General features: G+C 41.7%; 1 protein-coding gene across 1 annotated transcript in view; it reads left to right on the forward strand.

Annotated features, from left to right (window-relative positions):
- The first annotated feature begins 1,058 nt into the window (after positions 1 to 1,058).
- Positions 1,059 to 25,591, forward strand: part of PLCB4 (phospholipase C beta 4) — a 421,917-nt gene continuing 397,384 nt past the window's right edge. Inside the window, exon 1 of the mRNA XM_081256673.1 lies at positions 1,059 to 1,093. The gene's annotated coding sequence lies outside the window, so the exon portion shown is untranslated. The remainder of the gene's footprint in view (positions 1,094 to 25,591) is intronic.

Consider the following 25,591-nt stretch of genomic DNA (forward strand, 5'->3'; position numbering starts at 1 on the left):
CACGTCTCCGGGTTTTGGTGGCCGCCGGCCCGGAGGAGGAGGCGGAGTAGCTTCGGGGAGGAGGGAGCCTTCCCTGGAGGGAGTCCTGGAGCCTCACGTTACGAGGGTCCACACAAAGGGTGATGCTAAAGGGAACACCATTAGGGTCTAAATGCGTGGGTGACTCGGAGTCACCTGGGCCGAGTTAGGGCCGAAAACTGGCTGGAGCTGCGCCCCAGCATCCCAGGGACCAAAGTCCGGGGGGTTTGGGTCTCTGAGGTTGCACATGGGGGAAGACTTTTTGGAACCACTTAATCTTTCTGTGGCTCAGTTTAAGCCTCGGGGGTTGGGGGGGGAGATAGTAGTACCTGCTTTGGAAGATTGTTTTAAGGATTACAGGAATAAAAAACGTTTATGACAGTGCCTGAAGCACTGTAAGCGCTTTATGTGTTTATTAAACAAAATATAAACAAATAAACACCCCACCCCCGCCAAAGGCTCTGGGTTGTCAGCTTTCGCCAGTCCTGACCCCTCTCCACTCTTTAACCCCCACCTTCGCCCCAGGGCCCACAGCCGGCTGCGCGTCTCGCATCGGAGAGGGGTGTCCCCCACCCCTTACAGGTGCTGCTCGCGAGGCGCCACGCTGTGCGTCCCCCGACCCCAGGCGCGGGACACGCGCGGGGGCGCCGGGACCCCAGGGGGCGGCCGGAGAGACCCCCGAGGAGCGCGCTGCGGGGCGGCTTCCCCGGGCGCCCCACCTACCATTTCCCGGCGCAGCCCTCCATCCAGCCCGGCCGCCACCCCTGGCGCCCCCTCCCCGCCCCGCTGGCTCGCGGCCGGCCCGGCCCCTGCCCACCCCCAGCCCGGCCGGGCGCGCCGCACTGGGCATGCTCCGTAGCCCGGGCAGGTTGGGGCTGCGAGGCGACAGCTCTGGCTCCAGAGCCGGGAGGCGAGAACGAGGAGGGAGACTCGGGGGCTGGGAAGGAGGGAGCGGCCGGCCGCGAGGCCCGGAGCCGGGACACGCCGAGCCCGGCGGGCGGGCGGGCGCGGCGGGCCGGCAGTGCCTCGCTGCTTGCCCGGGGCGCGCCCGCGGAGACCCCCGCCGGGGGCTGAGGTGAGACCCTAGCGCCCTGGAGGCAGGGGGCGGGGGCGGGGCGGGGGCGGGGCGGGGGGCGGGCCCGCGCGCCAGGAGGGGGCTCGGCGGCCGGCGCTTTCTGGGGGGAGGGGGTTGGTGGCGCCGGGAGCAGTTAGTGAGCCGCACCGCAAACAAGAGCTCACACACACACACACACACACACGCGCGCGCACAGTCGCGCGCGCACCCACTGGGTCTCCAGGCGGCGGCCGTGGCCGCATCCTCGGCAGCAGCTCCAGGCAAAGTGACAGGTAGGAGAAGGCTTTCCGGGTCCCGCCCGAGGATGCTCCGGCCCGCCCGGGCCCGCTGGGCTTGTTTGCTCCCGGCGGGTGCGTCCCGGACGCGCGCCCGCGCGCGCGCACCCAGATGCCCAGCCCCGGAGCCGGTGCAGGTGCCGGTGCCAGGCGCCCGGCGCGCGCGGGAGGCGGGGGTCCCCGCCGCCACCCCCTTCCCCTGTACTCATCGCCCGCTGGGTTTCCTTAGACTCAGTCCAGACGTTCGCCGCTTCTGGCTAGAAATAGCTCGGCTCGACGTGAATATGATTATTTTGGTTGGAAATAGTTGGCACCGTGCAACGCCATGTAAATGTGTATGCGTGTGACTCTTCTTACCTCTTTTGGGGAAATAATAGAAATGATTGACCATTTCCACTTCAGACAACACTGACAGGCTGGCACTCTTTGGGGGCAGTGTTCCAGCCTCCTAAGAGCATACAGATGATGGAGACTAAAGGTTGTCTTATTTTCAGAATTTTGAAGTTGCCTTTTCCGTAACTAATTAGACCCTGTCTACATCGTACAATACTTCGGACTGTAGACTTTGTAGGCAGTGCTGTTACAGAAGTATGGAAATACGGAGTTCTTCCATTTCCCAGTGTGTCTCAGTGCAACTTAATCTATAATCATAAAACTAGCATTTCTTTTCTAGAGAAAAATGCAAATGCACATTATAGTTTCATAAATGTGCATGTGTTTGGGAGATGACCCTCTGACTTTTTTTTTTTCTTTATGACTCTTAAGGTGATTCTACCTATTGTTCTAAAGCACATGTTTGAAATTTAATTCTGGCCAAAACGTCCATGGAAGGTCACTATTTTTACCGTAAATGTGATACGTGGTGGCCTGTAAATTAAGTTACGAGTGTGTGGAGATAGCTGTTTAATAATTCTGTTTCGTTAGCAATAATGTCATTCAAACTTTAGCTATATAACATCTAAAATAGAGTTATTTCCCCTTTAAAGAGAAATCAGGTTCATAAAGTAGACTGATGAGTAAAAGCAACTAGTGACTTTATCTGGGCAGTCTATCTACAAGGTTAATAAGGTGTCCGAGGAACTGTATTCTTCAGAAAAGAAACATAGTGTGTGTGTGTGTGTGTGTGTGTGTAAAATTTTAACTTTATCCTTTTTGTTTTTTCAAGACTCTTGGTTTCAAAACTATATGCTTGAACCGAGAACCTAATATGTTGTGTGCTTCAAACTTCAGTGGCCTAAGTTATTAGAATCATGCAGAAGGACAAAAATGTAGCTGGGCAGGGGCATGTGATTTAATCTGCCCTTATCCGCCTTATGTAATCTAGAATGCTGTGTTTTGATAGGACAGTCTTGCGTATTTTTCAGCTGGTGTTTTTATCTATTATGTCATCTTCCTTTTGAAGTTTAATAAATGATGGCCATCTTGAAAGAACACCTGTTTTCATAAAAATTCACTTTTTAAGCAGAATAACATTTTTTATTGGCATTTTTATGGACAGGAGAGACTTTGCTGCCATAACTAGTAACCCTTTGAGTGTAGCTTGTTATAACACATCTACGGTAGCCCATATTAGATTACTGATTATACTTTCCTACAACTATATTATTATTCAGCCGTCTCACCTTAGTTTTGATTTAGCTTTGATATCACTACCTAGCTCTGAATTAATCGCTGGTGAAAATGCTATTCTACATGTAACTGTCAAAACAGAATTTCTAAGACTCCATTTGATCACTGGGTACACATTGCTATGTATTGGGATAATGCTACCTTTATTTTACAAATGTACACCCACACAGAGAGCTTTGTTCTAAAATACTCTTTTTCAAGTTGAAAATTGGTGTGCCTGAAAAATGTGATTGACGTTAAACTACTTCTACGCCCTGGAATCTTAAGGAGGTGTGTTTTTGCCTAATGAGATAGTGAAATAGGGAAGTTTAAAAAGTGTTAAGGGTTACCAGAATGATTTTGCAGAAATGGAGTTTTAAATCTGTATCACCTCTTTGAAATATTTCATCCCCAGCAGAGACTTAGCCAGTGCTTTTGACCCTGCTATTTTGTCTCAAGGACAAATCCACCATCTTTAGATTAATGCGCACTGATGATTTTGGCAACGTGGGACAGTTATATTTGGCAATCCAAACGAACATGGTATTTTCCTAGGATACTAGTAAATTCACTTTGGGGTTTGATTTGTTGAGAAGTGAAATGATGTCTAAGGCTTGCCTAATATTCAGCCCTAACCCATCTTCCAAGTTAAAATTGAGGTAAAATTGAGCTTCCGTGCTGTTGTCTTGTTTTCCATGAACCCACCAGATGGCATGCCAATTCGGGAGAAGATGTGATAGATAAGTCTGCTTCTGGATTTTGTGTCTGCATTTTTTTTCCCCAAACTTTCAGATGTAGCTGGCAAACTTAAATTATCTAATTCCTTCATTCTCTCAATTGTTTCTGTGGATTATTTTTTAAATACATTAGTAATTAGCTGCTGAGTTTCTTTTTTACTTTAAAAACCTTGTGTTGAGAATAAATTTGATCTTTTGTGGATCACAGCCCTTATGTAATATAGTCACAGGAAAGAAAGATTATGTATTTCTTACGTTCTCCACAAATGTCTTTAATAGTGAGCTCAAGTATTTTGGGGGAGGTAAAAATATTCTTTGAAACTTAAACTTATTTTGCAGACCGTGACTGAATTTTCCGTCGTTTGTGACCACTCGTAAAGTAAGGATGAAACAGCGTGTTTATTAGCACCAAGGACCCAGGTCTTTAATAAGCCATCTATCACAGTGAGTCCTGTAAAACCAAGAACTTGTGTGTTTGATATGCAGAATGAGGTCAAGGACTAATGGAGACGCTTTAATGATCACAGTTAGTATATTTCATGTCCAGACTGAAGTTTCTAAAATAGTTGCTGTTCACCATGTAATGTGAATTTGTGGGTCTTATTAGTGCCTGCCAAAAAGACTTACCCACCTCTCAGGAAATTAAGACGGCTCTTCATCGCTGAGTTTCTCTGGTTTTACTATCTGTGAGGACACTCAGTAATTCTCAGTACTGTCCATTCTGCACTTTTCTATTTCTCTGTAATGTTTAGGAGCTATAATAACCCTGTGTAGGTCATTCCTCAATATTTGTTTTTCTGTTTCATAGTTTTTCTTTTGAGCAAGCCTCCTCCTTGGAAGTAGAAATACTTCCTCAAGGTGTAATATTACTTATCTAGTTATGCCTTAGAAAGAGATACGTTTTTGCACATTCACAGGCTGGGACTCTTTAGATCACCAGATATACAAATGGGTTTACTTCACCCCCGGGGAAGGAGAGCTGGGTGAAAATGCATCACCAAGTAGATGAGTGAGAAGTTTGCATTGTCCTTGCTGAACGACGCCTGCTTTTAAAATTCACCCCAGAGTCACTGGGAGATCCTTATGTTCAAGAGGATGAAGGGCCAGCAGAGGTTTTGTTTTCTCTGTGTGAACTCCATCTACTTTCCTTTTCTTCGCGGAATCAAAAATAGATGAAAGGGACATAAATCAGAAGACGGTTTTTCTCTGCACACCCCTTTGCCTACTACCTGAAAACCTTCGGTGAGAAGGTCGCATACCATGTGACTGCAAGATAGTGTTATCTTATCCCCTTGACCAGGAGTCTCCTTTAGGGCCCTTGTCCCCTAATCCTTTGGTGTGCAGAGGGCTGGGAAATTCCACCTCTGTCCACCGAGCCACCCTGGGGGCAGTCAAATCATTGCTTTAAGACACAGTGCCCTTGCTATAGCACTCTTCTCCTCCTGAACAATTAGAGGAGGTGGTTGGCTCCCTGATATGAATGAAGTAGCCATTTCCTCAGAGCAGGAGGAAGACAGTAACTCGAGGGAACTAATTATAAGCAGCTCATCCAGAGAGAAGAGAACACAGACCACTAGATTTACGCTTGACATCTGTGCTGTCTCTCCCAGGACAGGAGCTCTTCACCTCAGAACCACCCTCTAATGGCCTAATGATGGCATTTGGTAGGTCCATCTAGCTGGCAAATACATCTTTATGTTCACTTACTTCCAAATGACAATTAGAGCAGGTATTAGAGTCACTGATGAGTCTCGGCATTTAATGGGTTGTAAAAGGAAGCATGTACATTACTATGTGTGCCTTAATTTTTTTTTTTTTGGTAAGTATATTTCAATATAAATGGTTTCTTCTGTACTTAATTTTATACATTTCAAAATATTTTGCTGAGAAGGGTCTGTAGGATTCATCACATTGAAGGGGGGTCTGCGACCCACTCAAGTTAAAGGACCACTGCTCTCGAGATGCTTCCTCTTGGAGGCAGCTGGCGGCGGCAGGGGGCGGTAAGTTGGGGTTTGCTTTCAACAGTGTAAAGTTGCTGGGACCTTCGGGTATTGGAATCAGGTGGACCCAAGCTTGAATCCTGACTGTGTCATGTGTTAGTGGGTGACTCTCGAGTGTCTGTTGCCCCATCTGTAAATGAGGAGGAAAACCCTATAAGGCAAAAGTGCCCTGCGGTGTCGTGTGAATGATGCCAGCTGTTGTGTTACTGCTGCTATTGCTACAAATGCTCTTGGCTACTAGTATGACTATTCACCCCCTTGTTCTCCTCCTCCATAGGGGGCAAAGGCCAGTGTCCTATCCATACAAAGCAGGCTGTGCCAATTCCTATGAAGCTTTTAACAAGGGACACTTGCCCTGCCCCTCTACTAGCACAGAAGTTCTAGTTACCTTTTAGGGCTACTGTGAATGCCAGATCTTTCCCTGGAATTGCCTGACTCTGTGACTGCAGTTGGACAGAGAGGTCTCACGTTAACTCAGCCCTAACTGCCTCGAAGTTCTGTGACTGGGGGGTTTCGAAGAACTCAGTGAGCTGGAAGCTATCCCCAGGGCATCTGTGTCTCCCAGCCAGGCTTTGAAAAAAGACCATATGAAATGAAGCCAGTTAGGCCTGGAAGGAGAGTGGCATCTGCCAGAATAATTTGGGGATCTGTGATGTTTACGGGGAGGTGTCATGACTCCTGTTTCCCCACGGGCTTCCACGGGCACACTGATGGCGACAACAGTTACAAAACCACAGATGTATTAAAATGTGCCACTTTATTGAACTCTCCCTACAGCTTTTCTTGGTGGTTCCTAATAGTATCTCCATTTTACATATGGGGAAACTGAGGCTAGGAAAGGTGAAGTTATTCACCTCAGGGAGGGAAAGTTAGAGATAGGAAGTCAAACCCATGTAGGCTGACACCAGAACTCCAACTTCTAACCACTGTGCTGTGTTACCTGCCACTCAGGTACATGCTGCCAAGAGGTTTGCTACAGTGAAAACTTTTGAGACCATTATTTTAAGTGACGGGGCTGAGGTGTGACAGAGAAGCTTCTGGCAACCCTGACTTGACCACAGAATTGAAATGGGAAGTTGAAGATAAAACCACGTGCCCTTATCTAATCCTAGATGCTTTTGTTTCTACAGATACATGGGCCAGAAGTCTGAGAGGGAGGTTACTAAATGCTGCTCCAGGGTAGGCTAAAAACTAATTTAGTTTTCTGAAGGGCCAGCCCTTCCTGGGTGAGGTTCCTCATGGTTTCAATCAGGTGTGACCCACTCTGATTCCTCTGAGGGCCAGGTAAGCATCATGGGGCTGCCCAGGTGTCAGCCCCTTTAGGGGATGGGGAGGCCATGTGCATCGGGAGCTCTGCCCTGACCCTTCCTGGCGGGCGGGTCTATTAGATTTCTGCCAGGTGGGCATGGGGCTCAGGGTTGCCAGCACCTCTCCATTTTCAAGAGAAGCATGAAATACAGATTTCTTTAAAGCGTGAGATATCATTGCAAAAACTTTAGAAATAATTACAGTAGAAACAAACATGTCAGCCCATGGGCTGCCCAAACAAAACACGTTTGTGGAACATATTCGGCTCACGAGCTCCCACTTTGAGCTTTTGTCAGCTGTAAGTGCTTGGAAACCTTGTGAACTAGTGTTGTCTTGATTAAGTAAGCATGGTGCCTTCTTTATTTAGGCTTTTCTTTTCTTCCCCCTGTTAAATTTCTTACAAAGGTGGTTATGGCCATTTGTTTCCAGTGGACGTTCGTTTCAGAGTCTGAATTTCTGCCTGTTTTTCCCCTCCCTTATTTTTCTAAGATGTTAGCAAGTCTACAGAGTTGAAGGAGGAAGGCCAGGGCTTTCTCTCCTATTTTGCAGGCTCCTTTGAAATAAGACCACCTAAGTGTGGAGAAATGCGTGACTCCATTTATGGGGACGTGGAGGGTCTCTTGTGTACATCACTGATCTGAACTCTAACCAGTCACAAAATGTCCCCCCTGCTATTTGGTAGTTGCTGGGTTTGTCCTGGACATACAGAATGTAGATCTGTTTCTGCAGGTCGGTGTTTCAACATGCAATCTACTTAACAGCCCTCATTTTCCTTTTGGCTCTTAAAGGAGGAATCCCAATGGATCAAACGAAACTGAAGTCCTTTGAGATAGGATGTCTGCTGATGCACTATCATTGGATAAATCACCAGAGCCCCCTCTAGAATTTCTATTAATTTTTTGTTTTCATTGGTTTTTAAAATGATGGATGTGATACATTAATATGTTCCAATTGCAGTGATAATGCAGAAGCACAGAAGCAAAATGTAAAACAAGCTTTCCCACCTACACCCATACCCAGATATAACCATTGGCAACAGTTTAGAGCACCTCCCTCTTCTCCTTTTTCTATGCATTTACATATATAAGTACATATACATGCCTTTTTCTTACTACATAAACTGGATCATACTGTGTATGTTTTTCTGCTACTTGCTTACTTGCCACTTAAGTGTATGTTGTGGTGATCTTTCTATGTCCATATACTAGTTATATTTTTCTTTCTAACATTACATAAACTCTAGTAGTACCATAAATAAACTATGGGTGTACCATGTTTTATTTTAACCATTCTCCTGTTATCACTGTTGCAAACTGGAAGACTGAAGATCTTCGTACCTATGTCTTCATGCACATGTGTGAGAATTTCTTGTAGATAAATTCCTAGAAATAGAACTATTTGGTCAAAAAGGTATGCACATTTTACATTTTGAGGGAGCACTGCCAAATTGCCTTTAACAAAGTCCGCATGGAATTTCTATCTCGTGGAACCTCAAATTATGAATAAGGAAGCATACCCCACATTGTTTCATTGCTTTACTAGTTCAGTCGGATCTCAGTTATATACAGTACACCAGGAGATGACTTTAGAAACAGTCTATGTCCTTAAAATTCCTTGAAAATACAATACTTAATCAAAAAGAATTTACCAATTATTAGGCCAATTAAAAAGTTGTTAGTAAAAAGATATTGAGTAGAATCTGAGTTGAAAATCTATATTCTGATCAATTTGGTTAGCTGTGAACCTCTAAATTCCTCAGACCAGGGACATGTCATAAACACCCTTGAATATATGGTCAAAAAAGTGAGGTGCTGCACAGACAACAGAGGTTGATATTAACCTGGGAAAATCAAATTAATTTCATTGCTAAAAATTCTATCCAGGTGTACTTATAGCTTTAAACTTTCAAGTACTTAATTATTTAAGAATCTCTGTTACCTTCTGCTTTCTACTTTGAGAATTAGAAAATCAGAGATAAATTTATTTTATTGAGTTTTATTATTTAATAGATACCTGAAGTTAATTTCCATGCTATTTAGAAATGATATATAGACAAAGGGCTGTATAAATTAGAAACTACACTGTATTTTCATTTAGAGACATTAGGAAAAATACAGAAAATTTAGGTCACTGATTCTCAACTTCTTTGAGAAGTTAACTTCAGTAATTATAGTTGTTTTCAATAATATGAAGTGAATTATTAGTTAATTTTTAGAATTTTATGACATCCCTTGAAAGGCTTGGAATCACCCTAAAGTATCATATTATCAGAGTTAGTAAATCTGGATGTGGATAAATAGCAGGAAATGAAATATTGTTTCTGTTTTCAAAGATGGATTCAGTTCTTTCATCTGTTTCTCCAGATACCCATTTTTAAGAAAACTTCTGGTGAGGTTGGCAATGATATTCGGATTCTGATTGTATGCTTTCTGCGTGTTTATTTTTATAACACACAGTGAATTGTAGAAATATGGTAGGATTCAGTCATGTTTCCTTGGCATTAAAACCTTGCATATTCAGGAAAGTCTGCACTAGCTTTTGTTCATGGAAATGTTATAGTGTTTTACAATTTACAGACAATTTCCTTTGATAATATCTGTGAAAGCCGCAGTGGAGGGCCCCATCTGGTCACTCTTTAATCTTGTGTCATTCAGGGCCTGCCGGGGAACAGATGGTGGGTGAGACTGAGTTCTTTGAAGAAGGCTTCATAAGGAGACCCTTCAGGAGATATGGGCAGGTGTAGGGAACAAAACCACAACCAGGGTGAGGGCTGAAGAGGGACTTAGCAATGACGGGGAGCTCTCCTACTCTAAGTAAAGGGGCAAGAAAAGCTGTCCTACAAGAGATGTATCCTGTTGTAGCGGGACACAGTCAACCTGTAATGTCCCTGCGGGAAGATGGCAGGGGAATAAATATAACTACATCACTCTCCTCTTGTCCCCCAGACTCTGGCTGGTGCCTTCCATTAGCTGATTCAGATAGAAACTAGAGGGCAGGAGCGAAGAGGCAGGGGTGAACAAGGATGGTGACTGGGTCTGGGCTGGCAAACTGCACGCTCTACCTGCCGGCTGTTCTACAGCAGAGGTGTGCGTGGGTCAGGCCAGGCTGGAAAGCCTGTGGTCTGGTTTTGTGGCCAAAGAAAAGAAAACTGTAGCCACGAGGACTAAATTTAAATGGAAGTCGGGAATGTCCCATAACGTCACATGGCTGATATCGCTAAGATGTGTGGTGGGCCTTAGAGTAACACTTACATTTTTTTTTTTTTTTCACTTGGAATGGATTGTGCTTCTTGGGAAATGAGCAGAATGGGAAACTTTATGTATTTACCTGAAGAACCAAAAGTGTAGGCTCTAGAAAGAAGAGACAGAAGGGATTCATAAAGTCCATAAACAACATGGAGTTAGATACCTAAGGTATAATTCCTTTGCTTTTAATATTTTATGAAAACATTTTATCTAAAATGTCAGGTACCTGGGGAAAGAGAGGAGGAGGAAATTAAGGTTGTTAACAGTAATTTTCCTTCAAAGAAGCCAATGTAACTGAATCATTAGCATCGCTGAGGAGAAATGAACAAGCTGTATTTTCCCATTGTTCACCATGACAGTAAGACTCTGAGATTTCAGGCTCATCTATTCCCTTGTTTTCTTGGTGCTGTTGTTTGCAAAGGTGAAGACTCTGAGCTCTGGACTCTGTTTAGTTTGTGTACTTGTCCTGAATGAACAAGCAATGAATTGGTTAGAATCATAAAGTCAGACTGCTGGGAGGAATGACAGGATTCATCTCTTCTTCTCTCCACATTTTATGGTACAAAACACCAAGACACTATTAACAACGGCTGCTGTGTAAATTCCCCAAGTTGGTGACTGGGGAAGTCGCATCCCTTCACTGTGAAGGAATTGTACTAGATGAATTCATTTTTGCTGTTACCCTTGTAGATTCCTGAAGTTCCTGATTCCTAGGCCTTGCTTGGCCGTTCGATAGTGTTTTCATATATCAGAGGCAGGCCTTCTTGAGCACCTCTTCCACCACCCAGCCCTTAAAATGGTATTCTCTGGAGGTCTCTGCATTGCTCTCGACTCTTCTTATGGTACAGATTCCTTCAGTACAAGACAACTCACCCACTTCTACCTTTTTTACAACCACTTATTCACTGATGACTCCCATATCCCTAACTTGTCTGAGCTTCAGTTACATCCCATTGTCTGCTGGAGATCTTGACATTGAAGTCTTATGGCTACTTTCAAATCAGTGTGCCCAAAACAGAAGTCCTCAGCTTCACTCCAGATCTATGTCTCATCTTAGGTTCTAAATCTTCGTGAATCCAACAGTCGCCAATTATTTGAGTTTATCATTAATATCTTGCACTTCTGTCCATTCCTCTATTCTTATTGATGCTACCTAAATTTCTGTCCTCAACTTTCATGCCTTGGTTGTTCCAATAACCTTTCAATCAATTTTCTATTGGCTTCTTTCTCATTCATTCAATCTTTCATGTTTTCTATTAGCTATTAAGTGAGTATCAGGTACTGTAACAGTGAGCAAGCTGCAGCTCCTGCACTCAGGGGTTTGCAGTTCCCTGGAGGAGAGAGACAAATAAACAACTACTTTATATGTTTATATGTTTATATGTTTTCACCCCTTTACTCCACTCTCTATACTCAGCTAAAGTCATTTGCACACAGCAAATCTTATTATAACATTACCTCTAAAATGCTTTTACAGTGCCCTGTTGCTTTCAGGACTTAACTTTATTCCCCTAATTTGCCAAATACAAACCATCCATGGCTAAACTTCTGCAGTGAAGTTTTAACACCTTTGTTTGGGTCAACAATACTGAGCTATATTAAACTCCCAGGAACATGAAGTCTGCGGCCACAGTGCTTGTGCTGACTTTGCACTAAACCCCCTTCTTCAACTGGCGAATCCTAAAGGCCCTTACACACCTCGCACAGTTGCCATCTTCTCCACAAAGCCTTCATTGATTTTAGCTCTAGGGTGGTGCTCCGCCCTCAGTTCTTCTGTTGAATGGTTTGCAAATTTTAGCCATAGCATGACTTTCTTGGAGAAGGGAAGAATCTGCATATTAGAGACTAATTCAGTGTCTCTCCAGTGAATGAATAATGAACTGCTATTATTGTCAAGTTAGGAAACCAATCCGATGAATAAGCAGAAGAGGTGCCACGTTTAATAAATTGAAGTCATCTGCAGGCTTATTACAGAGGGTAAAAAGTATTTCATTATTGTTTACACTGGTTGCTGAGAAGTACCACAGCGATTCATTTGGAAAGATGATCAGTAACTTGAAAAGTCTATATTCATGATTTCTGCTAACAGGGATTCGGATATTTCAATTTCTTAGTATACGAGAACCAGAGGAGACACTTCCCTGAAGATAGTTTGTCACTTATTGCTTGTGAGTACACTCTCATATAGTTTTTTTTCTATTTTATGGGTTCGATTTTAATCAAGTTATGCTTAATTTTCTTACAGTGTGTTAAACCCAAAATCAGAGAAGTTCTCTTATTTCAAACTTGGCTGAAAACTTAGAGGAAAAAAACATTTATTTAATCAGATTATTTTTATTAAGTGGGACTCTTGGTCATCTGAAATGCTTTGTATTTATTTTCTTGTAGCATTTTATTTTCCAAATGACCTGTGAACGAACCAGTGCCAAAGAGAGAAAGCAAGAGAGCTGTTTAATTGAAGGAAAATATTCTGCTGAATGTTGTTTTTAGGAGAGCATCTTTTCCAAATCAGGAGGGAACTCAATATTCAGGACATCGGTTTGAATCTTATGAAAAGTGTGGCTTTGACAGTCTTCACCTTCTCCCCTCCCCAAGCCTGTGGTGTCAGTAGCGTTTATGAGGTTCCTTCTTCACAACTGGCATCTTTTTGGGATTTAGCAAATTTCTTTTAGCTTTGTGTTGAAAAAGGGCTAGTTAAGTATGTTAATTATTAGATATACGATTTTTCAGAGTTGAATGGAGACAACATTTAGAAGGGTGACAGTTTAGTTCTTGCAGCTGATGGGAACATTTTTTTACGATAGCCCTGTGGAAATACAGATGAATATTTCCTTTTATTTAGAGCCTTTTTGGACCTGTGAGGCCCTCTGAGAATCTCAAGTCTGGCCTCATTTTGTCCATGTTTCATTCCCTTTGAAAGAATTTCAAAGTAAATGGGTAAAGTTCCTCTCCCATCTGTCATAAGTAACACACAGAGATTTTTTTGTGCAGCTATCAGAGGAAAAGGAGGAAATTTAAAAGCACAGATGATTTGGGTATTAACACCTATCCTGAACGTGACTCTGCTTGAACCAAGCTCTCTTGAACCGATCTGTCACATGTTAATTTTTATTTTCTCAGCTTGAATTTATAAACATGACAGACCAACAGATTTTACATCAAGGTTGACAACCAGAAGGAACCCACTCCTCAATTCAGAGCAGCCAATGAGTTTGAAAAACCTTCTGGAAAAGTTCCACTTTTTATCAAACCAAGGCTGTCCCAGCTTTTTTTTTTTTTTTAGTTTTTTTAATTGAAGTATATGTACAATATATTTTGAAAAGTTATAAGGTATACCTGATTTTTGTCCAAGATTTGCATGTAAGTTTTAAATATTCAACTAATACTAAAAGGCTTTAGTAAAAACTACACTCCCTTGCCGGGTCTGCAGTCCTGTTCCCCCACCCCAACTCCAGTGGGAACCACTTTCAACTTTTTTGCTATTTCTACTAGTAATTATTGACATATTTTTATAGGATTGTACTGCTGTTTCTTGATCTATGTTAAATATTTTCTAAACACCTCCTGTTACAGAAGTTAAAGCATGCCATCTCTCTCACACACACACACACACACACGCACAACTTCCCTTTCCTTCTTCATCCCCTCCGTGTAAGGCTCTCCCAGCTTTGTTGGAGAGGTGAAGGCATAAATTCCCTGGAAGGTATACCTCACTGCTAAATAGGTTTCTGGTCTAGAATATCTCAAGAGAAATTCCTGAAAGCAGCCTTTTGATTGTGAAAGGATGAGAAAGGATGTGATGCAAGGAACAGAAGTACTAGTAAATTGGTGCTTCCTACCCTCACGAAAGGTGTAAGACCATCAGAAAGGAAGTCCCCACCTTCCCCCCCAGCAAACATGTGTGTGCGTTCACACACACACACACACACACACACACACACACACACACACGGGAGTCAGAGACTGCAGGCTCTCTGGCCACGCTGTGGACTGGAATACATGAAAAGTCACACAGTAAAGAGATAGAGTCTGTTCTTTGGTGTTTTTGAGTCTTGACTGGGTGCTCTGTGATATTTTAGAATCTTGTGACTCCTCAGGATACCTAAAGACCAGGCCTCAGACCCAGGTCCATTAGGGCTTAGGTAATGTGCCCTGGGCTTTCTGATTCATGCAACCCTATTTCAGTCTCACAGCGATTTTGCAGGCTGGGTACCATTCCCACCCCTCCATACTCAGAGAACGGAATAATGAAAGCATTTACTTAAGGTCACAAGGTTGATCAGTAGTATAGACCCAAGTCTACATGGTGCATCTGTGGTCAGTGAGGTGCATGGGACATAGTTCTCTCACCCTTCTTTCTGATGGAGCTGTTTTTTTTTTTTTTTTTTTGCGGTATGCGGGCCTCTCACTGTTGTGGCCTCTCCCGTTGTGGAGCACAGGCTCCGGACGCGCAGGCTCAGCGGCCATGGCTCACGGGCCCAGCTGCTCCGCGGCATGTGGGATCTTCCCAGACCGGGGCACGAACCCGTGTCCCCTGCATCGGCAGGCGGACTCTCAACCACTGCGCCACCAGGGAAGCCCGGAGCTGTTCTTTTGGTTCAGGGTAGCAATGTGTCCACTTGAAAATACTCCTCTCCTTGGCCTCCCTGCAGCCAGGAGGGCTCACCCAGTTCTGACCAGGGAGACATAGGTTTCTTCCTCCTGATTCTTTCCTTTCCTTCCTGGACACTTGTAGCTGCTGTCTGTGGTTGTGACAGTGAGAACCATACACCGAGGTTGGCAGGACAGGAAATGGAGGTGTCCAGTTTCCGGATGCCTTTCTTGAGTGACTTTATGAACCCTGATCAGCTTCCCTATGAATTTCCGTTAACTGAGAAAAGTAAGTGACTCTTTGGTTAAGTCACTTTGACGGCTGTTGTGGACTGAACTGTGTCCCTCCAAAATTCATAGGTTGAAGCCCTGCCCCTCAGTACCTCAGAATGTGACTGTATTTGGAGATAAGGCCTTAAAAGAGATAAATAAGGCTAAAATGAAGCTCTTAGACCTAATCCAATCTGACTGGTATCCTTATAAGCAGAGATGTTAGGACACAGGAGAGAAGGCAGGGGTGTGTGCATGCCTACAGAGGGAAGGCCGTGTGAGGACGTGGTGAGGAGGTGGCTCTGTCTTCACGCTAAGGAACGTTCCCAGAAAACAACCCTCGATCTTAGACCTCCAGCCTTCAGAACTGTTAAAAAAATAATTTCTGTTGTTTAAGCCACCTAGTCTGGTATTTTGTTGTTATGGCAGCCCTAGCAAAGGAATACAGTGGGGTTTCTTTTATAGGCAGCTGAAAGCAGTCCTACTGATATAGAAACCAAACAAAGTATTACAGACCAAAATAATATAACTGATTTGAATTATTCCACTCTTTCTTTTGTTATGAATGCTGTCTCCAGAGCACTCATGGCACTGTGCTCTGTCTGTTTACTTGTTTAACTTCCAGAGTCCCAGCCCTACACACACACACATGCACACATGCACAAACACACATGCACACACACACACACATGCACGTGCACGTACACACACACACACACAGAGCTTCCTTAGGCTGAGGTTGCCTATTTCTGTTTCCTCATTCACCTAGCACAATGTTTAGCATGTACATAGTCTGTTAAGTAAATTATTTAAAGGAATGAACTTGATACTATTTAGGAAAACAGAATGGTCAAACTAGAATAATGATAAAAAACACATCTGCTCTTTTCTCATTTCAAAATAATAATTTTGGTATTGGAACATATATTCCTAATTTCAGAAGGTGATGTTTGTCTCGACCTGGCTTAGTTTACAGGGTGTTTGCTTTCCCTGAACTTTCATAAGTCAGTTTGTTTATGGGAAAGTATTAGATAAATCACATATTTCCTTTAGTCTGTTTACCTGTATATCTATCCGTCATCTATTTTTCCTCTGTGAATTTCCCATCCTTCTTTAAGGTATCTCAGGGTTGAAACATTTCACGTTAAACTTTTCATAATTAGGAACTTGAATCATTGCCTAACTTACAATTTGATAGGTAATGTGTAATTATTGAATTTCTCTGCTATCAACCTCTGTCCTGGGGTAAGTTTTTTTAAGGAAAATAAGAGTGGCTTTGCTTCTTCTAACTTAACTTTTGAGTAGTCCAGGAAATATTTTAATTTCTCTTTAGGTAGTTGGTGCTTTTCTTTTCTAATATTCTTTTGTGGAGAATAAATTATGTGAACTTTCAGTAAGTGTAATGTAGTATTTCGCTGGATTTGGTACTTTTTAAACAGTATCTAGTGCTATTTTCTTAAATCATGCAGAAATTTGGTAGTTTAGATATGATATATTCAATATTTTGTTTAAAATACTCTACCCAGAACCTGACATAGCTACAACATAGAATGGGGTCAAGATAATATGATGTCTTGACTCACTTATGTGCATTAAGTTTCAGTGACCACATGAATTCATTTGAATTTATTTGAATAAACTAATTTTGAGCCCTTTGGTGCTTTCAAGTGTTCATAATTATTCTCAATTTTAAAATTAGATTTGTGAAGGACCTAACACACAGTAGGCTTTTAAGTGTCTCCTAAAATGAGTATGAAAGATGGGGACATTGACCGCATACTGTTTTTCCACTTCTCTTCCTTATTTGATGGTTTTGTACCTCTTATTTTGGATTTGTATGCATTCTGCTGTTTCTAAAATTGGTAGCCAAGCGATGCATTTTTTAACATTAATTATCAAGTTTTGTCTTACTTTTAAATTTCATGTGGTTTGTGAGGCGGCACTGTGGGCAACTGTTTACCTTGCTGACACTCACTTTCCTGGGTTGAAAATATGTTGACCTTGATTATAACCTTGACTATAAGAGAGTTTAGGAGAGTTGCCTAGACTCTGAAAACATGAAGCCCAGTGTGGTTGTAAAAGTCTACACCTATAACATGCTCAATTATGTAACAAAAATAATCCAGAAAGTTGTCAAGTTTCTTGAACATTTTATGCAGGGATTCACCTTATACAGTACAGACTTACCTATGAGAAAGAGCTCCTTTTTTGAATAATCTTTCACCAAACTGAAGGTTGGCCTTACAGTCCTGAGGCTGTGACTCTCTGGTCATCTGGAGGAATGTCTCTTTCTTCATCGAACAAGATGATATGTTTAAACTTTTTTTTTTTTTTTGGAGGAATGTGTTTAATTGTGTCCATTGAATGACTCATTTTGTAGTGTAAAAAGTGATATGAATAAAATTATCATTGAAATTTCTACCCTGTCTGCTTTACTCACTTAGACAATATGACCTTACAGAGTTAGGCAAAGCTAACATGGCAGAAGAAAAAGTGATTATCTGAAACACATTTTATCTAGATTGAAAAGAATGTGTTTTACAGTTGAGGATCCCATACAGAAAATACCTTCCTAGACTTACTCTCAAGTATAGATAGCATCAGTGTATTGGGAAGGGAATCAACATTTTTCAAGTGCTTAGTAAAGGTCACGCATTCCACCAGGTACTTACAATTGGGCATAACGCATCTGGGAGACAGCTTAACAAAATGGTTGTGAGTGTGTATTGTGGGGTCCCAGCTTTGTCACTGATTAGCTGGGTAAGTTACTGTCCTCTTCTTCCTCATCGTCTTTTCCATCAATCCCATGAGAGAGGTGACGGTACTCCCATTCTGTAGATAAGGAGACTGAGGCCCATTTAAGTAGTTTGTTCAGGGCTACACAACTAGCAAGTTGCAGTGCTCGAATCTGGAGCCAGACCCAGCTCAGGCACACCCCGGCCCCTCTACTTCCAAGTGGCACTCCCCCCTCTTCCCCCATTAAGGCCGTGTCTGGGTAGCTAATGAGTTAATTGTTTTGACCAAGTTGGCTGGTTGCTTTTGTGTCAAATGAGCTCAGATTTGGGGCACTGGTTATATGAAAAAGGCCCTGAAAAAGGAATTGGGAGAAGTGACTTGTAGGTGACCATTCTCTTAGCTAAGTAACCTTGAGCAAGTCATCTGTCTCAGTTTTCTTATCTCTTGTACCATTCTTTCAGATTTACTGTTTTATCATCATGAAGTGTTAGTCTTTGTCTCTAGTAATACCCCCTTGTGTTGAAGTCTGTCTTATATTAATATAGCCAGTTCAGCTGTTTTATGCTTAGGGTTTGCATGCATGGTATAACTTTTTTTTTTCTAATCTAACTGTGTTTCTGTTTGTTTCTTTGCAGAGAGTGCATAGTTGATGCATAGTTGATTCTAGCTTTATTATTATTATTATTTTATTCATTCTGACAATCTTTGCCATTTGAATGGAATGTTTAGTCCATTTATATATTTTTTAAATTTTTTAATATATTTATTTATTTATTTATGGCTGCTTTGGGTCTTCGTTGCCGTACGCGGGCTTTCTTTAGTTGCGGTGAGCGGGGGCTACTCTTTGTTATGGTGCACGGGCTTCTCATTGCAGTGGCTTCTCTTGTTGTGGAGCACGGGCTCTAGGCACACGGGCTTCAGTAGTTGTGGCTCGCGGGCTCTAGAGCACAAGCTCAGTAGTTGTGGTGCATGGGCTTAGTTGCTCCAAGGCATGTGGGATATTCCTGGACCAGGACTCGAACCCGTGCCCCTTGCATTGGCAGGCGGATTCTTAACTACTGTGCCACCAGGGAAGCCCCTCCATTTACACTTAAAGTTGTTGTTAATATGGTTATATTCTTGAGTTAAAGTCTTAAGAGTTATATTAAATTTACATTTTGATTTTCTATATAGTCTTCCTTTCTCTTTTAACTTTATGAAAAATAATCTTTCATAGGTTGGATACTTATTAGTGTAGCTGGTTTGTTGAACGTGTCACTCTTAATAAGATACAAACAGAAAATAGCTTTATTCTTCTTTTAAAAGTGTTGGAAAATCTAATTTAAAATATTAGAAAATGGAGTACGATGTAAATAAAATTTCCATTTTCTTGTCCAGTTTATAGCTTCTCCCCTTTTCCATCCTCAGGCCTGAACCCCAGCTTGGTGATGATCATCAACCAGGATGAAGGGTCATTTCTCCTTCTGTACTTCTACCTGCCCACTGTCTCTGGCTCCTCCAGAGTTGGCAGGGGCAGAAAAGGGGCCAAGGCCGTTGCAGTTCGCTGGTGCTGTTGTTTTCATGGCCGGCACTTTCTCATACGCAGCCTAATGTGTTCTTGGGAGATCTTCTGCAGGGTCCATCTCTACCATGCCATTTTTGGATGTGGGCAGTGCAACTCCTGAGTGACCACTTATGCTGTGCAGCTCCTGTCCTCCAATGGTATCACTGGAGTATCCCTGAGTGCCTGTCCAGGCAGCCCACTTGGGTAGAGACCTATCAGGATCACTCAAACCTCATTACCTCCATGCGATCCACTTGGTCTACAGGAAAACTCACATGTTAGCACCATCAAACTCAGTTCCACTTTCTCTGAGGCTCTGTTGCCTTGCCCTACGATTGCAGGCAGCATCCGCCAGGCTTGAGGGCTCCATCCTCACACATGTGCCACTGAGCAGGCTGTGAGTTTCTGCACCGAGGCAAGCTTCCAGCTAGGGAATAGATGATCAATCTCCCTCATTACAGAGAACCCCAAGGTATAAGGGTTGTTTTGGGCACTTGATCTGAACTGGTCAGGAGGGGAAAAAAAGGGAACCACTGTCTGCTCCCGAGAATCTTCTTTGAAGAAGTGACTTCTGCAATGCAAGTTCTCATACATAGACTCTGGGGGTGACCTCTGGACTGGTTTGATCATGTGTAGCAAGTCCTGTGGTCTGGTCCTGTGACCGGAACTCATCACCTATTGCCTTTAGCATTGAGACTTTAGCTGAAAATTTGAAATGATAGGAAACTTTCCATCCAATTTCTGTTGAAAATAATCTAAAAGTTATTGGCTTAACTGGCAAGATGCACAGAGAAGCGTTATACCTTCAGTTACGTTTAGAACTTGTGAACTACCACACTCTAATCTTTTCCCTTCACAGTAATGAGAAATACTAAGTACAAAATCAAGGCTTAATGAATCAACTCATGGTGATTTGGGGTTATTGGTCTCTGGGGAAGGTAAGGGTGGCCAGTATAATAAGAGGAATGAGGTTTCTAATCTGCAACGCTCTTTACTAATTTGGTTAAACAATTGGTCACTTAAGTGGAAAAAAAATTCAAAGCTATTGTTAGCTCAGTCAAACTAGTTGGTCAGGTTGGCTAAGGTAGCTAAAACCTGAAACTGGATTGACAGGCTTCTCTGGTGGAAATCTTTAAACCATGCAGTTCATATATATATATTTATACATATATGTATATATAAAAGATGTATGTGTATGTAATATGTTTATATAAGTGTATATGTTTATATACTGTATGTGTATATAACATGTATATAGCATATGTATATAACATAGATATATATTTTTATAGTCCTGATAAAGCTGTCAGAGAAATACTTGACATATGGTGGGGTCACCCCAAATAGATTTTAAGAGTTGGCAAAGAATAAATAACACAGATGAAGGAGAATGGTTGGAACAAGAAACAGGTAATTTTCTAAATTTTTGGAGCAGGTACAGATAAATATAAAAATGTATTTATCAGTTCATTAGTTAGCTTATTTTGAAGTAGAAAATAACCTTAATACATTTAATATGGTTTTGTACTAGAATCTATAGGTGACAGTATAAGAAGTTATTTTAAAGGTATACATTTAATTATCAATATATTTTCTAAATATATTAACATGCATTATTTATTTCACAGTAGTGATTTATGTGAATAACAAGGAGATTATATATCAGTAGTGTCTAAGATTAAAGAAATAACTTTGGAGCTTGTAACAATAATACATGATCATGCTAAAAATATTGGAGAATAACTGAAAAGCACAATAAAGGCGTCAAAAGTGCTTACCCTTAATCTAATCATAAACAGACCACCATTATAGGCCAGAATGAGAAACACTAGTTTGCTTCTTGTTTATTGATACATATTTTTCCACGAGTTATAGAAAACTGACCTTTTCGTGGCAGAACTTCCTTTGATCTATATTTAATCAGCTCAGTTATTTTTCTGTTAAAGACTAATAAGAATTCCCTTTCATGGCTAGGAAGCTGCACCAAGATTGTGCCCAGTATCATCAGAAATCTGCTAAATATAACTTCTCAAACTTTATTTGTAGAGTAGATTTTCGTGTAAATTTTTGAGGCTTAGTCAGTTGTTATGAATTACTTTAAGATGCAAAAAAAAAAAATAAGGAAAGTGAACTGGTGCCTAAGAAAAGAGGTATTTTAATGTTTAAGCCTTTTCTTAGTTCAAGCTCTGGAACATCTTATGGCAGTTAATTTAATGTGAACCTCGATATATTTTTTTTCTGTAAATGGGGCAGTGTCTGGCTGCTGGTGGGGTCAAATGCAAGGGGGAATATGAATGCTTTTGGCCTACTTTTCTGGGTGTACTTTAAGCAAAGTAAGCATTCGTGAAGGGAGTCCAGATTTGCTAGAAAGCTTGGAGTTTTGGGCAAGAGATTTAAAAGGAGAAGCTGTGTACAGAGATTACTTTAAGCATCTTTAAACAAAGGGGTAAAAGTATGTTTACCCCGTTTCTTTTATTATAAGGCCCATCTTTGAAAATGATTAGCCTTTGGTGAAGATTGAACACTTTGAAAAATAACTTTGTAGAGGAAGAACTGTGTGTGTAATAGTGGTATTTAACTGAGAATACACTTTTTCTTTATCATGGAAAAGTATTGAAATGGGTTAGCTGAAAAAAAAAAAAAAAAGAGTAGTTTATCTTCCTAAAGATAATTCATCCATTATTTAGAAGAAGACCCCAGGTCCTTATACTAATGATTTTTTTTTTTTTTTTTGCCAAAGATCTGTGTATGGAACGTTTGAAAATGATAGATAACTAATAGAAAGGGGGAGGAAAAAATGAAAACATGTTTTATCACATAAGAACCATCCCACAGTAAGTTTGGCTTCTAACACATTTTTCTGGTTTTAAAAAAAATGGATATTAGATAGCTGTCCTGATAGAAATGGTGACTTGCAAAATACTCTGTATTGTCTAAAAATTGGTGGAAGAGTTAACCTGAAATAGCAGAGCAAAGAAGCTTGTGGTTAGGCTAATACAATTAAGGTTTTCATCTCTGCGCATACCTCACAGACTGTGCACATATTGTGGCAAAATGATTACCAAATGTTTCAGGGGTGGTGAGTCTATTTCTTCTCCATAAGAATTTATGATGTTGTTAAATTAGGTTTCTTTGGAGTCATAACAATTTATTTCATTAAGATGTTTACTGGATAAATATTTCCACTAAATTTTCATCAGTTTTGAAGAAGTATTATTTATTCAATGAAAAGTGTTAGCAGTCTTTTGCAAAATACATCCCTTTTTTTTCTTTTTTTCCCTCAACAGTGGGTTTTTCCCGCCTTTGGTTCAAATGAGTCTCTTACTTTAAACTGCTTCAGTAAATCTGATATCTTGTGTGCACAGAAGCCGTGGGTTTTACTGTAAGCCCACCCACCAGCATCTCCAAGGCACATATATGCAAGGTGTCGTGCGTGTGTTTACTATACGTGGGCAGGGTGGGGAGGGCTGTTGATTTCTAAGAAAAACTGAAGCCCTTGGCACATAAGTTTATTTTGCATCATTTCTAGGTCATATAAGTACATAGTGACCATTTTTTTGGTCGGGAGGGAACATGCTGTAGGTATGTAGCTCCTTTGTAATTCCTTACAGCTGTCAAATGAGCTAGAGGTTAGTGTCTGTGTCATGCCAAACCATGTCTGATTAGTGACAGGGGCAAAAAGTAATTGTTTTTGAGGTTACAGTGGACCCTCACCCTGCATATATGGTTTTGAGGCCATAAACTGAAGGTTCTCGTGAATGTTATATCAGCTAATGTATACAATTTATAAACAATATTTTAGTAAAGACCAAAGTGTGGAAGCAGCGTGATAAAGCAGAAAAGTGAGAGCTGACATTCCTGGGTTTGAATATCAGGTCTGACTTTTAGCAGGTATGTGACCCTGGTTTAGCTCCCTAGCTCCCTCTGAACTTGTCCTGCTCTGAAAGGGGAGACCCTAGTGACTAACTGGGATGCGGGGGTGTGTTGTGGAGATTAATGAAATACTGGGTGTAAAGCCCCTAACGCATCACCTGGCTTAAAATAGTTTTTTCCTAAGTGTAGTTCTTTCCCCTTTTCTTTTCTTTTCTTTTCTTCTCGTAGACATTTGAATTAAATATGTTATGTTGGGGGCTTCCCTGTTGGCGCAGTGGTTGGGAGTCCTCCTGCCGATGCAGGGGACACAGGTTCGTGCCCAGGTCCGCGAAGATCCCACATGCCGCAGAGCGGCTGGGCCTGTGAGCCGTGGCTGCTGAGCCTGCACGTCCGGAGCCTGTGCTGCGCAACGGGAGAGGCCACAGCAGTGAGAGGCCCGCATACCGCGAAAAAAAGAAAATGTTATATTGGGTCACTTGAACAGTTCATACAACTCATTATATTTCTAGAAAAATCATGATCCCAGATTTGATCTTATTTTTGGGGGATTGCATGCTTTCCATAAAATCTCTTGGAAAAGGAATCTGTACGTTGCTTTGCTCATTTCTTCATTCAGCGGTTGTCAGTACTTGTTACACGCCAGCTTTCCTGAGTCCTAGGAGTTTATGTTCCATCAAGAGACATCAGCAGTTAAGAGAGAAGTGACTGTAGAATTTTATGTTCCACAGGAGGTACATTCCTGAGGCCCCGTAGAAGCATGGAGTAGGGGCCTCTGAACCAGGATACCCTTCAAACCCTCAAGAGGTGCCCTCCTGTTCTTGTTTTCTGTTTCTCAGAGATGTTTCATTTCTGATGTTTAGTTTAGCCAGACCTCTAAATATTCCCTTTCCTTCTTTGTTGAGACATACATGTTTTGAAGACTGTCTTAAGTTAGAAGATCCTCCATCTCTTGATCATTGGAATAGTACTACTCTCTTTTCCTGATGGCTGCCTGCCCTTAATCTTGTTGGCATTTTAGTGTGAGGGATCCTCTTGACAAGTGGGAACTGTTGATGAGGTCAGCGATGATTACATAACCCTGTTATTGGACAGTTATATGGAGTATCACAGTCACTGGAAATAGAAGCAGCTTCTGAGAACACAGGGGGAAAGATAAATTATATCTGGTGTTTGTTAGAATATTTCTGCCTGTGAATTATAGAAAACAGCAGGTTAAACTCAAAGAAGTCACACCTAACATGAAGTGCGAGGTTAGGAATCCAGACATTTTGGGAGGGGCCGCATCTCAGCAATGCCACTGAGAACCAGGCTCTTTCTCTCTTTCAGTCTTTATCATCTGGCTTTTGTCCCCATGGTGATGAGGCAGCTCTGCACTGTTCAGAAGCTATTCCCAAGAAAGTGGGAAGGAGATGCCTTCATATCTTGATTGCAGAATTTCTCAGAGCCTTCTTTCTTGCATCTTATTGGTCAACACTGCGTCACATGGCTTCCCCTTCATTTTCCTAAGGGTGTCTGGGGAGCAGACCATTTTACCCTGACATATTGCCTCACCCCCCAGAAGAAAATTAAGGTTATGAATGTTGGTTAGACAAATAGCCATGACCACTGTACCTGGGGATTTTATTTTTGTCATTTCTAATGACCTTTGATTTAGATTTCATGATGTGGTATAAGTAACCACCTCATTCATTCTTTTATCTGACAAATATTTATTAAATGCATAAGACTTTGTATTATACTATTCCCAAATTAATACAACTAGACCTCGAATTATGGCTGCTTGAATGAAAAATATGTGAGTATGGGTGTAAGCTAATGGAAGTTTCTCTTAGCTCATGTAGTAAATTGCTAGAACCGTGATTTTCAAATTGACAAAAACTCAGTTTTGTTTAGCTGACCTCCATCATGCAACTCGTTCGTAATTATTATCCCCACACTCCCTTCTCTGACCCTCAGTCCTTTTTTACCAATAAATTTGGAAGCCTGCCTCCTAAGGCCAAGTTACACTGGTTTTCCCCTAATACTCCCTTTTCCAGCTTTTATGTGCTTATCCATTAAGTCAGACAAATTTCCTTTTCAGAATTTGGCATTGTTTCTTTACTGGAAAGGAAACAGGTTGTTTTAGGCCTGGAAAACTTGAAAAAGAAAACAGAAAACCGTCAACTCCTTTTTTTTTTTCTTTTTTTTTTTTTTTTTTTCAAATCATCCAATCCCATGTTAGGATTTTCAGTGTTGGGTCTTGTGCATACTCTGGTCAGAGGGAACCAAAGTTTGTTCTTGTCCCCGTTCATCTTTGAAGCAGGCGTGGCATAT

The sequence above is a fragment of the Mesoplodon bidens genome (genome assembly GCF_964165515.1).
Source record: "Mesoplodon bidens genome assembly, chromosome: 15".
In the NCBI taxonomy this organism is placed as follows: domain Eukaryota; kingdom Metazoa; phylum Chordata; class Mammalia; order Artiodactyla; family Ziphiidae; genus Mesoplodon; species Mesoplodon bidens.